Here is a 10,985-nt window from a genome sequence, read left to right on the forward strand (position 1 = left end):
GGGTCAGCCCTGCCCGCGATGCTCCCTGGCAGCAATGTGTCCACGGGAGGCAAAGCACAGCCAGGGCAGAGCAGCTCTCCCACCGAACGGCTGTTTCGGGAGATTTGTAGCTCTGTTTCTAGCAGAGGAGCTTTATGATTACAGAAAGAACATGAGATTTTTATGAGCAATTTTACAAATTAGCTTCTCAAATTGTTTGCAGCAGCACAAGTAACGCTGCGGTCATTAAAGTTCATAGAAAGTACCGAGTGCTGCTGAGCTGCTCAGGCCTCCCCCGTGCAGCAGGAACGGGGCCGCCAGCCCCAACGCTGACCCCAAACACATTTACAGGGGGGACAAGCAGGGAGCCGACCCAGCACAGACCCTGCAACAACATGGCCTTAAAAACAAATAACTAATTATTTCCATTCAACTCGTTTAATTTGGGCTCACAGAGAAATCCTGTTCATCCAATAGTCCAAAGTATGTCACGTATTAGGAGCTAGAGAGTCCAACCCAATGAATGAGTCATCACCCAGTGGATGAAATCCCATCTCTTCATGGCTGCTCATAAATAAGACGAGCTCAACTTTATAGTAAGTCATAAGTAAACAATGAACTATACGAAAATCAGAGTCAGCTGTGCTGTAACTGCATGGGCACTGTGCCCATGCCGAAATGAGAAGTGAATGTGATACCATCGCTGTCTGCTCCGGAGGCTGAACATGGGGCCACAGCCCAGCGGGCCGCAATGCACAGGGAAGGGTGAGCGCCCCGACCTGCTGGGGTGACGGAGCTGCCCAGCTTCGGATCCCTCCTGCTCCTCCCCTGGGGCTTCCAGCTTTCCTGGAGCGGCCCTAGAAAGCCTCCATGTCCCCAAGGGTGATGTCCTGCTGCCACCAGGCCCTGTCCCGCTCCCCTTCAGCACAGCCGAGCAGGCCAGACCACCATCCCATGGCCATAGGGCCAGGACAGTAGCTGCTGTGGTAAGGGGAGAGAGACCAAAAGACCATTTCCCTGGGAGCGCAAAGCTCTGCCATGATAAAATACACAGGGACTCACTGCCACACAGCTGTCCCTGCAGAGCCGGGGCAGTGCAGGGCATCCCTCCCGCATCCATGTCCGCAGATATAGGCAGAGAAGGTGGTGCAAAAACCCTTCTAGGGGTACAGGCCTGGCTGCAGGAGCCTCAATGCAGCATGTGGGTGCAGCATCTCACACCCAGCCCTCCTCCCAAACCCCAGCCCCACTGCCAGCCCTGTGGGCAGCGCATTCTGTTCCAGCCCTTCTACAGGACGGCCAAGCGCAGGCAGAACTCAGCCCCAGCTCTGCTCCCCAGGCCATTTCCCCATTGGAAAATGGTTGTACTTTTTAATGAAGTCGTCAATCGATGGGTGATTCCCAGAAAGGATATAATGTACAACTTGCATCAGTGCGGTGTTTCTTCTCATCAAACAGCCTTCCCAACCCTCCTGGAGAAATGGAACTTCATGTTTTCCATATGAGCTGTCCTTGTTACCCCAAGCACTTTGTGTTCAGTTTTCCTTGGAGGAGAAAGGCCTCATGGTGCCACTTTCCTGGCACTACGCATCTCTGGGTCCCTCACTCAGCATGTTTAGCATTAAATCAGAAAACCTTAACTCACCCTCTAACGATCTGTTCGTTTCCAGATCCATATCCCCACCACGTGCTGCTGACAGCAGCTGGGCTTGGTGACAGCGGTGCTTTTCCCATCCACATCCATGGGATGTGTGCTGTGTTACGGGGCAGGGCACAGCCACGTGAGCTGTCACCAGCAACGCAGTGGGAAGGCCGAGCATGGTTTATTTAGCACACGCTGGATGTTGGTGCTCAGTGCACTTTGTTCTGAGCGTTATCACTTCAGCCTCCAGCTTTTCACGATGAGAAACAGCAAAAAAGGTTGGGTCCAGTTCTGAAAGAGTCTTCACATTTAGCACTGCTATGAACCAGAGCCAGACCCCAGCACGTGGAGCTCTCAGAGGCTGTAGGTATCCCCTTATTCTTTCTGTTAAGACGCTTCAATTAATACTAATAGGCCTTTCTGTTGTGTTTAAAAGGCAGAGGAAAAGAGAAAAAAAAAATCCCATTGTTCTCCCACGTGTTTGTTTTCACTACAAGTGTTAAGAGGAAAAGCCCTCTGCAAAAACAGGATGCAGCAGAGCCCTCTGCCCCGCAGCCCCCCGCACTCAGGGCACATTCCAGCGCTTATTGAGAGGCTATCGAAAGCCATAGGGAAGTGGAAACCATCAGGGGGAGTTTTATTATCCTCCTGAATGGGAGCAATGTGAAGTCCCTGATGAGCAAACCCTGGGCAAGCTCTGCTCCCCTTGGGCAAAGTGCCTACAAACACACAGCAGAATTTTCTCTTGGCTTATAGACAGTGGGGGGCAGATGGGGATGTCTGCAGGGAGAACCCCACTGCTGTGGGATGGCCTCGAGCCCAGTGGCTGCATGGCAAAGCCTGTGCACCCAGTGATCCCACCCGCATCCCTGCTCAGCTGCTCCAAGGCGCTGAGCTCTGGGACCAGATAATGCCACCCAGAGCAGATGCTCACCCAGCCCCATGCCCTGGGGTGCCCTCAGGTCACTGTGTCACGGTGTCAAGCTGCAATGGCTTTTCCCAGCTCACCCAGCATCCTGTCCCCTCCCCATTCTGACCCCACATCCCTCACTGGGTTTTGGGGTCTTTGCCCTCAGGCAGGTTGGTGTGGTGCCTCCGCTGCAGGCACATTCCTGTGGCTGTGAGCAGGAAGATAATAAAACTCACTGCTCTATTTCTCCCACCACGTTGGCTTTTGGAGGAGCTCATCATTCCTGGAGCAATGCTGATTCGTTCCCCGGGATCAAACATGGGGAGCAGGGGTCTGCACTGCCATAAGCCAGAGCCTCGCTTCTGGCCAGGAACACATGCTGGTCTCTGGGGTCTGGCAGCTGTGGGCCAGCCAAGGACAGCAGAGCTCTTTTGACCAAGCTGTGGTGACTGCAGTGCCATACGCCCTGCACACAACCTACTGAGCAGCCCTCTGCCCGGCTTCAGGCACCAAAGGCACTGCATTGTCATTGTGAAAATGAAAACGGTGAGGCTCAGACTTCAGGGGAATATTGTTTCTGGTTTCTTTCTAAGGAAAAGCACACAGTGGTGAGAGGCTGGAGGGCACTCACTCTTTGGGGTGGGGGAACAGTACGCCGGTTTAATTCCCTTGGGATGCAGAGCTACTCGCATTCCTTGTGCTGAGGGCAGCGCCTGTTTCTTCAGTGGAAACAACCATCATTCTGATTCAGCCCTGAGTTCTGAGCGACAGGAACTCCATTGGGATGGGCTCTGAGCACCTGATGGAGCTGTAGGCGTCCCTGCTCATCACAGGGCAGCTGGAGCAGACGGCCCGTAAGGGTCCCTTCCAACTCAAACGATTCTTTGATTCTATCCAGTTACTGCATTTTACAGTGCAAATTATACAATGAATGTTTAAGCGAAAACCTTCCGCAAGACATCACTGCTTTACTACTGCAGAACAAATGGGGTCCAACCTACAGCCCTGTGTCTCCGAGCCAGCAGCTCTGCCTCCATCCAATGAAGCAACGACCACGGCGCAGCCCCGCACAGCGCAGCCCGACGGAGCGATTTCAGCCCCCAAATCACCTTCCATTCATACGGAGCACTTCTATTGTTTAGAAAACGCGCCCAAACAGCCCGTGCCTTTCCCGTTCCCTGGTGAACTGCTGCCCGTCAAACGAGGCAAAGATACAAGTCCCCATCCAGCTCCCCTTCCTCCAAAGCACCAAGTAACCCCCTCATCCCCCCTCGCTGTTTGCGATGGTTTCTCCCACCGAGCCGCAACGCGACCCCCGAGCCCCAGGAGCGGTCCCGTCCCGTCCCGGGGTAGCCCCGCCGCCCGCCCCGCACCTACCGGGGAGCTCCGGTTCCGCCGCTTCGCTCGCTCCCGCCGCCGCCCAGCACAGCCGATCCCGTACGCCGGCAGCGGGGCGGGCTCAGCCCCTCCCGGGGCGCCCGTCGGGGGGCCGGGCTGCGCCTGGGGCTGCGGAGCGCGGAGGTTGTGCTTCGGGCAGCGCCGAGCCTGCCGTTCTCCCACCGTTTCTGGGGCTGGCAGACCTCCTCCACCTCTTCTGCCTGGGGAGGGAAGGGGAAAACCTCGGACAGCACTATTCGAGGTTATTCTTTTCTCTTTCAAAGCTGGAAATTGCTTCTGGCAGAGGAAGGACCCCACTCTGCGAGGGCAGCCCTGAAACATAGAATCAGAATCATCTGAACAGGAAGGGACTTTTAAAGGCCATCTGGTCTGACCCCCCTACAATGAACAGGGACACCCACAGCTCCATCAGGTGCTCAGAGCCCATCATCCAGCCTTTCCTTGGCTGTCTGCAGGGACGGGGCACCCGGAGCCTGTGGTGTGAAGGAAAACCCGCTGCTCGTTGGCTCCGTTATGGCAGTCAGAACTCAGAGCACCTTTCCAGAGATGGGGAACCCATTGACAACTACGGGCTGTTCAGCTTTGTACCCAGACAAGGTGGCTCAGGTCACAAAGGGGCAGCCAAGACTGACTGGGCCCTGTGTGGCTGTATCTCACTGACCCACCTCTCACTTGGGCTCACAGACTCCCTCAGATGTTGGCATTCGGCAGGAACAGTTAACAAAAACACCCCATTTTTTGTTAAGAACACACACTTTTATTTAAAAAAAGGATCTGTGTTCTCTTTCCTCTCCTTACAGCCCCAAGTGTCTGTTGTTTTGATATGGGAACAGGCATGTTTCTGACTTCCCATCCAACCAGCAGCCCAAAGAAGCTCCTCACAGAAGGGGCAGAGGTAGGACAGGTTTCTCAGATGCCATTTGCTTTGATTTCCAAAGAAGTGATTTCAAGAGCGACAGAAGCTGCAGCAAGCACAGCCAGCCAGCAGCAGGGCTGGGCCCCGCTAAGCCTCACAGCCCCTTTCAAGTCGGTCTGAGAACCTTCTTGTTAATCACAATAATTGCGTGAGAACCCATCAGGAAATTCTGAAGCACTCTAAATGAAAGCTTGGCACCACAAAGCCACCATCGCAGCTGAAAAACAGCTGATGTCCATCCGGAGTGGTGGGAAAGTTTGGTGCAGGGCAGCGGGGGCAGCCATAAATATTTTGTTTAAAGTAAAAACACATCCGTACGTGTGCAGGGCTTCCATCACACGCTGCTCTGCGAATGGTGAGCTCAGGGCTCGCAGAGAGATGGCTGCCAGCATGGCCCCAAAGCTGAGCTGTGCCTCTGGTGGGGCTGCATCCACAGCTGGGGATTCGGAGGGCTGCAGGGTGGGTTCTGGTTCGTAACGTCTGCTTGCAAAGTCAGTGATGTGTTTCGTCCTGGGAAGGTCTGTGCTGATAAACATGTCCTTTGAAAGTTGGGCTGTTCAGAAACGAAAAGGAATAAAGAGGAGAGAAATGCAACAGTGGGATGAGAGATGGCCGCCACGATGACAAACAGCTGCTGGATGGCCATGGCAGGAAAGAGCTCAGAGCTCTCTGGGAGGCAATGTACAGGCGATGCCATCACCACTGCTCTGTGCAGGCTGGGGGCTGTGCAGCACATCGCCCTGACCCCACCACAGCAGCCCCACTGGCATCACATCAAAGCACAACAACTCTGTGTGTGGCACAAGGGTCCTCCCAAGGACCTGGTGGCACTCACAGGTAAACAAGCACAGCTCATTTCGTCCTGATCCCAGAGCTCTTGGCTCCAGGGATCATCCCAGAGCTCATCAGCTCCAGGGCTTGGGGCTCAGTGCTTGTTGCACTCAGCAGGAACATGGCCACATGCTCCAGATAAGAACCAGACTGCATCCCACACCCAGCTGACACCTTTTCAGCTTCTGAAGGGGGTCTGTAAGAAGGGAGAGGATCTTTAGAAGAGCCTGTTGTGACAGGGGAAATGGTTTCATACTAGAAGAGGGAGATTTAGATTGGATACAAGGAAGATGCTGTTTACAGCAGGTATAGTGAGGCACTGGCACAGGCTGCCCAGAGAGGTTGTGGTGCCCCATCCCTGCAGACAGCCAAGGTCAGGCTGGGTGGGCTCTGAGCACCTGATGGAGCTGTGGGTGTCCCAGTTCAGTGCAGGGGGTTGGACCAGATGGCATTGGAGGATTCTGTGATTCAACTCAGAGGATTCTGTGATTCTATGGTTCTTTGATTCTTATAGCAACAACACATTTACCAGCACTGAGTGCTACCTCCAGGAGCAGAGCAGCAATGGTGCTCGCCCACCACTCGCTCATGAGCAGCACTGTTTGGATGGAGGAGCACAACACCTGACTGCTGGGGGAAGGAGTGTGGCTGAATTTAGGTTCAATGTGGGACGAGGGCACCTTCCTCCAAGCCCTCCAAAGAACTGGAGAAGGCCAAGGAGATCTGAAGGCACAGAACCCAGTGGGGAGCAGTGACTGGAGGGGAGGCCCGGGAGCGGGGTTACAGCTGAACATCACGTGCAGTGTAATTAATCTAAATTAGCTCTTACTTTATAGCGTTACCAGCCCGCAGCCGCAGCATGGGGTGATCTCCTCACAAGTTCCCAGGCTGGGGCCGGGCCGTGTGCTGGGTGAGCTCCAAGCAAGACGTCAGTGTGGGAAGCGGGGCCATGACTCACCGGGTGCATGCAGGCTGGGGGTGAGGAGCCCATGGCCGGCCCTTTCCACGGCCCCGCTCCATCAATCTCCTGGTTAAGCAGCTGCCAGCGGGGGAATTTCTCACAGAGCAGAAGGGGTCGTGCAGTAACCCCTGTGCCGATGGCCCGGACGTGCTGCAGGGCCGCAGGGATTTGGGGCTTTTCCTGCTGGCCGTGGCGTCAGGCAGCTCATGGCTGGGGATGGACTTGGGGAATGGGACAACAAACGCAACCGGGGACGGGGTGTCCAGTTACCACACAGCTACTTTACTCCATCCTTTGACTTTATTTTATATCCGTATTTCTTCAATAGAATAGAATACAACTTATTTTACAGAATGTATACAAACTATATCACAGTGCTTTACAGAGCAAAGCATGATGTAATCGGGTTATCTAGATTTATCCGTGATAGAGATATTGACAGCACAAAACCATGACACATGAAGTACATGGTAAAAACCAGGAGGAAAACGACGGGGTCCCCTGCACGGCCCAGCCCACTGATTTACCTGCAGAAAATATTTGTCTCCCTACTCAGCCCACTTTAGAACTCCACCAGCCAACATCCTGCCCCAAGGCAGACAGCAAAGCACCTTCCCCTCCTCGCAGGGAGGGCAGGGCTGGGGCTGCCCATGCTCAGCTCCCGTTGTTCTCCTCTCCATTATCTCGCATCGTAGTTATTCCCAAATCAGCGCACATCCGAAAGGTAAAAAGAAGATGACTCGTCCTTCTCCCCAAGGATGAGCTTTTTTTCCCCTTTTTTATTGCATAACACATGGGTGGCCCCAGATAAATCACTGCGTCTGGCAGTGCTGCGTTTATGGAAGCAGTAAATCAATCACAGCTCTGCAGTAACAGAGACAGGGCAGGACGGGGACCCGTCTCCTCTGATGGCCTCTTGTTTTGCAGCTGCTTTGTGAACACAGCTCTGAGAAGTGCTCGGAACCATCACTCAGGATATTACGGGGTGCTGTAAGTGATGGATTGATGACTGCTATGTTGTACAGAATGGTGGTGGGTGCCCCGTCCCTGCACACTGCCAAGGCCAGACTGGTTGGGCTCTGAGCACCTGATAGAGCTGTGGGTGTCCCTGTTCATTGTGGGGCAGTGGGACCAGCTGTCCTTTAGGGCTCCCTTCCAGCTCAAATGATTCTATGAGTGTGTCTCTAGGAAATAGCAGTGGAAGTACCAACAATGGGGAGGGCAGAGCTTTTAGGAGGTGCTGTTGCTGGGATCACACAGCAATGGGGAGATAATGAGACAGAGCAAGAGGAACCTTGCTGCTGGGAGAAATGGATCCCCAAAGTAATCCCTGCAGGAATCCTGGACAAACACAGACCTATGCGAACACACCAACACACAGCAACAAGAGGAGGGTACCAGCTATGTCTGCCTCACTGCGCAACGTCCCATGGAGAATAGGGCGCTCGTTTTTAAAGTACTTCTAATGAGTAATAAGAATAATAAAACACCCATTTTCCATTCTCTAAGCTAACGGAATATATGTATAAGTTCACGGCATCTGTACAACAAGGCTGTGTGCAGAACACGTCTCCAAATATGGAAAGATCGGGTTCCCTTCCTGAAAGAGCAGAAGTGAACACACCCATGGCAGAGCTGATGACAATGGGCAGAGAAAGAGGGCAGGAAAACCTGTAGGAATAAGCTTCTCTCTGTATCACTTAATTTGGAAACATAGGCCAAACATACGTTTGATGGGTAGGAAAAAGTATGAGTGGACACGAAAATAGAGACCTTTGGGACTACTTCCCCCCCCTCATTCCTTTCACTCCAGTTCTCATGTTGCCACACGTCAGTGAATCAAACTTTGACCTTAAAGCTTGCGGCAGCAGAACCAGCCAAACGCTTGAACCAAACGTTGCTCATAAGAATCTGTTTCGTTGCCTTAACTGCACATTTTCCAACTGCGAAAGGAGCTTCAGGCCCCAGCACAGGCTCACTTTGTAGGAATGGAAGTTTCTCTACTATCCCACCCCTAATAATCTGGAAAACACACAAACTTACACGTGGGATTCTTTTCCAGGAGAAGCTCAGCAGGATATTTGCTTAACCAGGAGGAATTCTCCACATCTAAACGATCCTTGAATGATCTTCCTCATTTCTGACCACGCTTCCTGCAGTCCTTGAAAGCACTTGAAGCATGATGGGATGACGGGTCTCTGCTGACCCTTGTGGCTGCTGTTCAGCGTTCCAGGAATTCCTTCTGACCAGGATCTGGAGCATCTGCTGCAGCACCGCGGGACAAACACACCTTGCCTGGGCTGCCAGCTCAAGTGCTACCGTGAGGTCCTTCCAGCAGGAAAGTATCTCAGGCTCTGCCTGCTTAGCTGCACTTACCCAAATAATGCAATAATAACAATAAACATAACATGCCCATCTCGTTGTATATTTGTCTGATTTAGTTGCCATCTCTGGAGCAGAGCAGCCATGGCCCATCGAGCAAGCACAAAACAAGCCTGTGCAATGGCCTCGCAAACCAAATAAAGGCATTGCTGAATGACGTAGCCATACTGGCAGAAGTTGGTGAACGACAGCTTTGAACAGCTTCAAGAAGAGATTAAGACTCTGGGATAGAAACATGTCTTGCCCAAACTAATTTTGCTTAGTTATTACATGAGCTTTTAGTTAACATTTGGAGTCCTCAGTACGGGACAGACACGGACCTATTGGAGCACATCCAGAAAAGGGCAGAGTCTGTTGTTAGAGGACAAGGGGAAACAGTTTCAAGCTAACAAAGGGGAGACTGGATACAAGGAAAGGCTGGAAAGAAGGAAGTTGTTTACAATAAGGAGGTGAGGCACTGGCACAGGCTGCCCAGAGAGGTGGTGGTGCCCCATCCCTGCAGACAGAGGTCAGGCTGGGTGGGCTCTGAGCACTTGATGGAGCTGTGTGTGTCCCTGTTCATTGCAGGGGGGTTTGATCAGATGGCCTTTAAGGGCCCCTTTCAACTCAAACAATTCTGTGAGTCTATGAAATTGTTTAATGAATTAGCACTGGGCAGTCAACACAAAGCTTCTCTTTCCAAAGAAGGTTATGACTGTGATTAAAAACCATTCAGACCCCAAGTAGAAAAGGACTTTGGCAGCTGTGCCATCACAGTCATTGCTCTTGGCTCACCAACACGGAAGCAGCAACCATTGCTCAGACCATGGCGGCTGCACCTTCCCTACAAGCAAGCAGAAAACCATCACACTGAACTGACGAGGGAAGCTTTGCCTGTGGAAAATATCATCATTTAGGTTTCCATGTTGGTGGCATAACTGGAATATCTAAGTAATCGTGTGCGTGTTTTCTTGGACTACTTTAAAGATTACTGCATAAAAGGAAACGCTTTGAAGTCCTGGCAAAAATGAGAACTGGAACTGGTGGCTTTATATCCTGCTGGGTCTTGCAGGGCCCATCAGCATATATTTAGAGCTTTCAAAAGATGTCTCTACATCTGACTCCTTCCTTAAGAAGCAAGAAAGAGCAGGCAGCTGCTTTCTCCCCATTTTGCTCCTAGCTGGCAGAGGGTGCCTCTACGTGATGCTCTTCAAGCCTGCGATGATGGGTGGAAGGAGCTGGTAGTGCAAGACACACTCCTGTACATTTTAATGCAATGATCATCACATCATGATGAAAACATTACCCAATTCTGCTGTAGCAAAGCAAAACGCAATGTAAAATAAAATTCCCTGGTGTTTTACACTCATAGTACCCTAATCTATGCTGATTCCTGTTCTAGGTGTGCAAAAAGATGTGTTTTGAAGGACACACAGAAGATCCTGCTAAATACCCACTCAATTAGGCCTTCTCCAGAAAGTTCTGTATGTAGATATAATGACCACTGAAGGGGTCCTGACCACGTAGCCCATATCCTAAGGCAATGATGCGTCAAACATGTGCCGAAGCCCATAAAAATCAGTTAAAGGCTGTGTTGACAGACAGGATGAAGGGAAAATCTGTTTCTGGGATTAGTAGTTTAGAAAGGCCTTCCAGATTCTGGAGCAATCACAGGATGAGATTTCCAGATGGCTAAGCAGGATCTCTGGAAGAGCAGAGAAGAAGCATGTGTCCCTAATGCTACCAGGCACAGCAAGTTTTCTAGGCAAATGGCATCTCAAGGTGCTTCTGAGAACCTCTGCACAAAGGTGGCACTCAAAACATTAAACCAATGAGGCCAGGCTCTCCAAAACGAGTCAAAATCTCCTTGCAGACGTTGTTCCTCAGATTTCTGCCTAAAATTTGTGTATTTGGGAAACATGGCAGAAATGCTAAAAAGCAAATCTATGTCCTGCTCCCAGCCCTCGGCAGGGCCAGGTGCCAGGCT

General features: G+C 51.9%; 1 protein-coding gene across 1 annotated transcript in view; it reads right to left on the reverse strand.

Annotated features, from left to right (window-relative positions):
- The window catches only part of FLNB (filamin B), a 76,012-nt gene extending 72,063 nt beyond the window's left edge, over positions 1–3,949 (reverse strand). The window contains exon 1 of the mRNA XM_072347854.1: positions 3,909–3,949. The gene's annotated coding sequence lies outside the window, so the exon portion shown is untranslated. The remainder of the gene's footprint in view (positions 1–3,908) is intronic.
- Positions 3,950–10,985: the final 7,036 nt, after the last annotated feature.

Source organism: Excalfactoria chinensis, chromosome 12 (genome assembly GCF_039878825.1).
Source record: "Excalfactoria chinensis isolate bCotChi1 chromosome 12, bCotChi1.hap2, whole genome shotgun sequence".
Lineage (NCBI taxonomy): Eukaryota > Metazoa > Chordata > Aves > Galliformes > Phasianidae > Excalfactoria > Excalfactoria chinensis.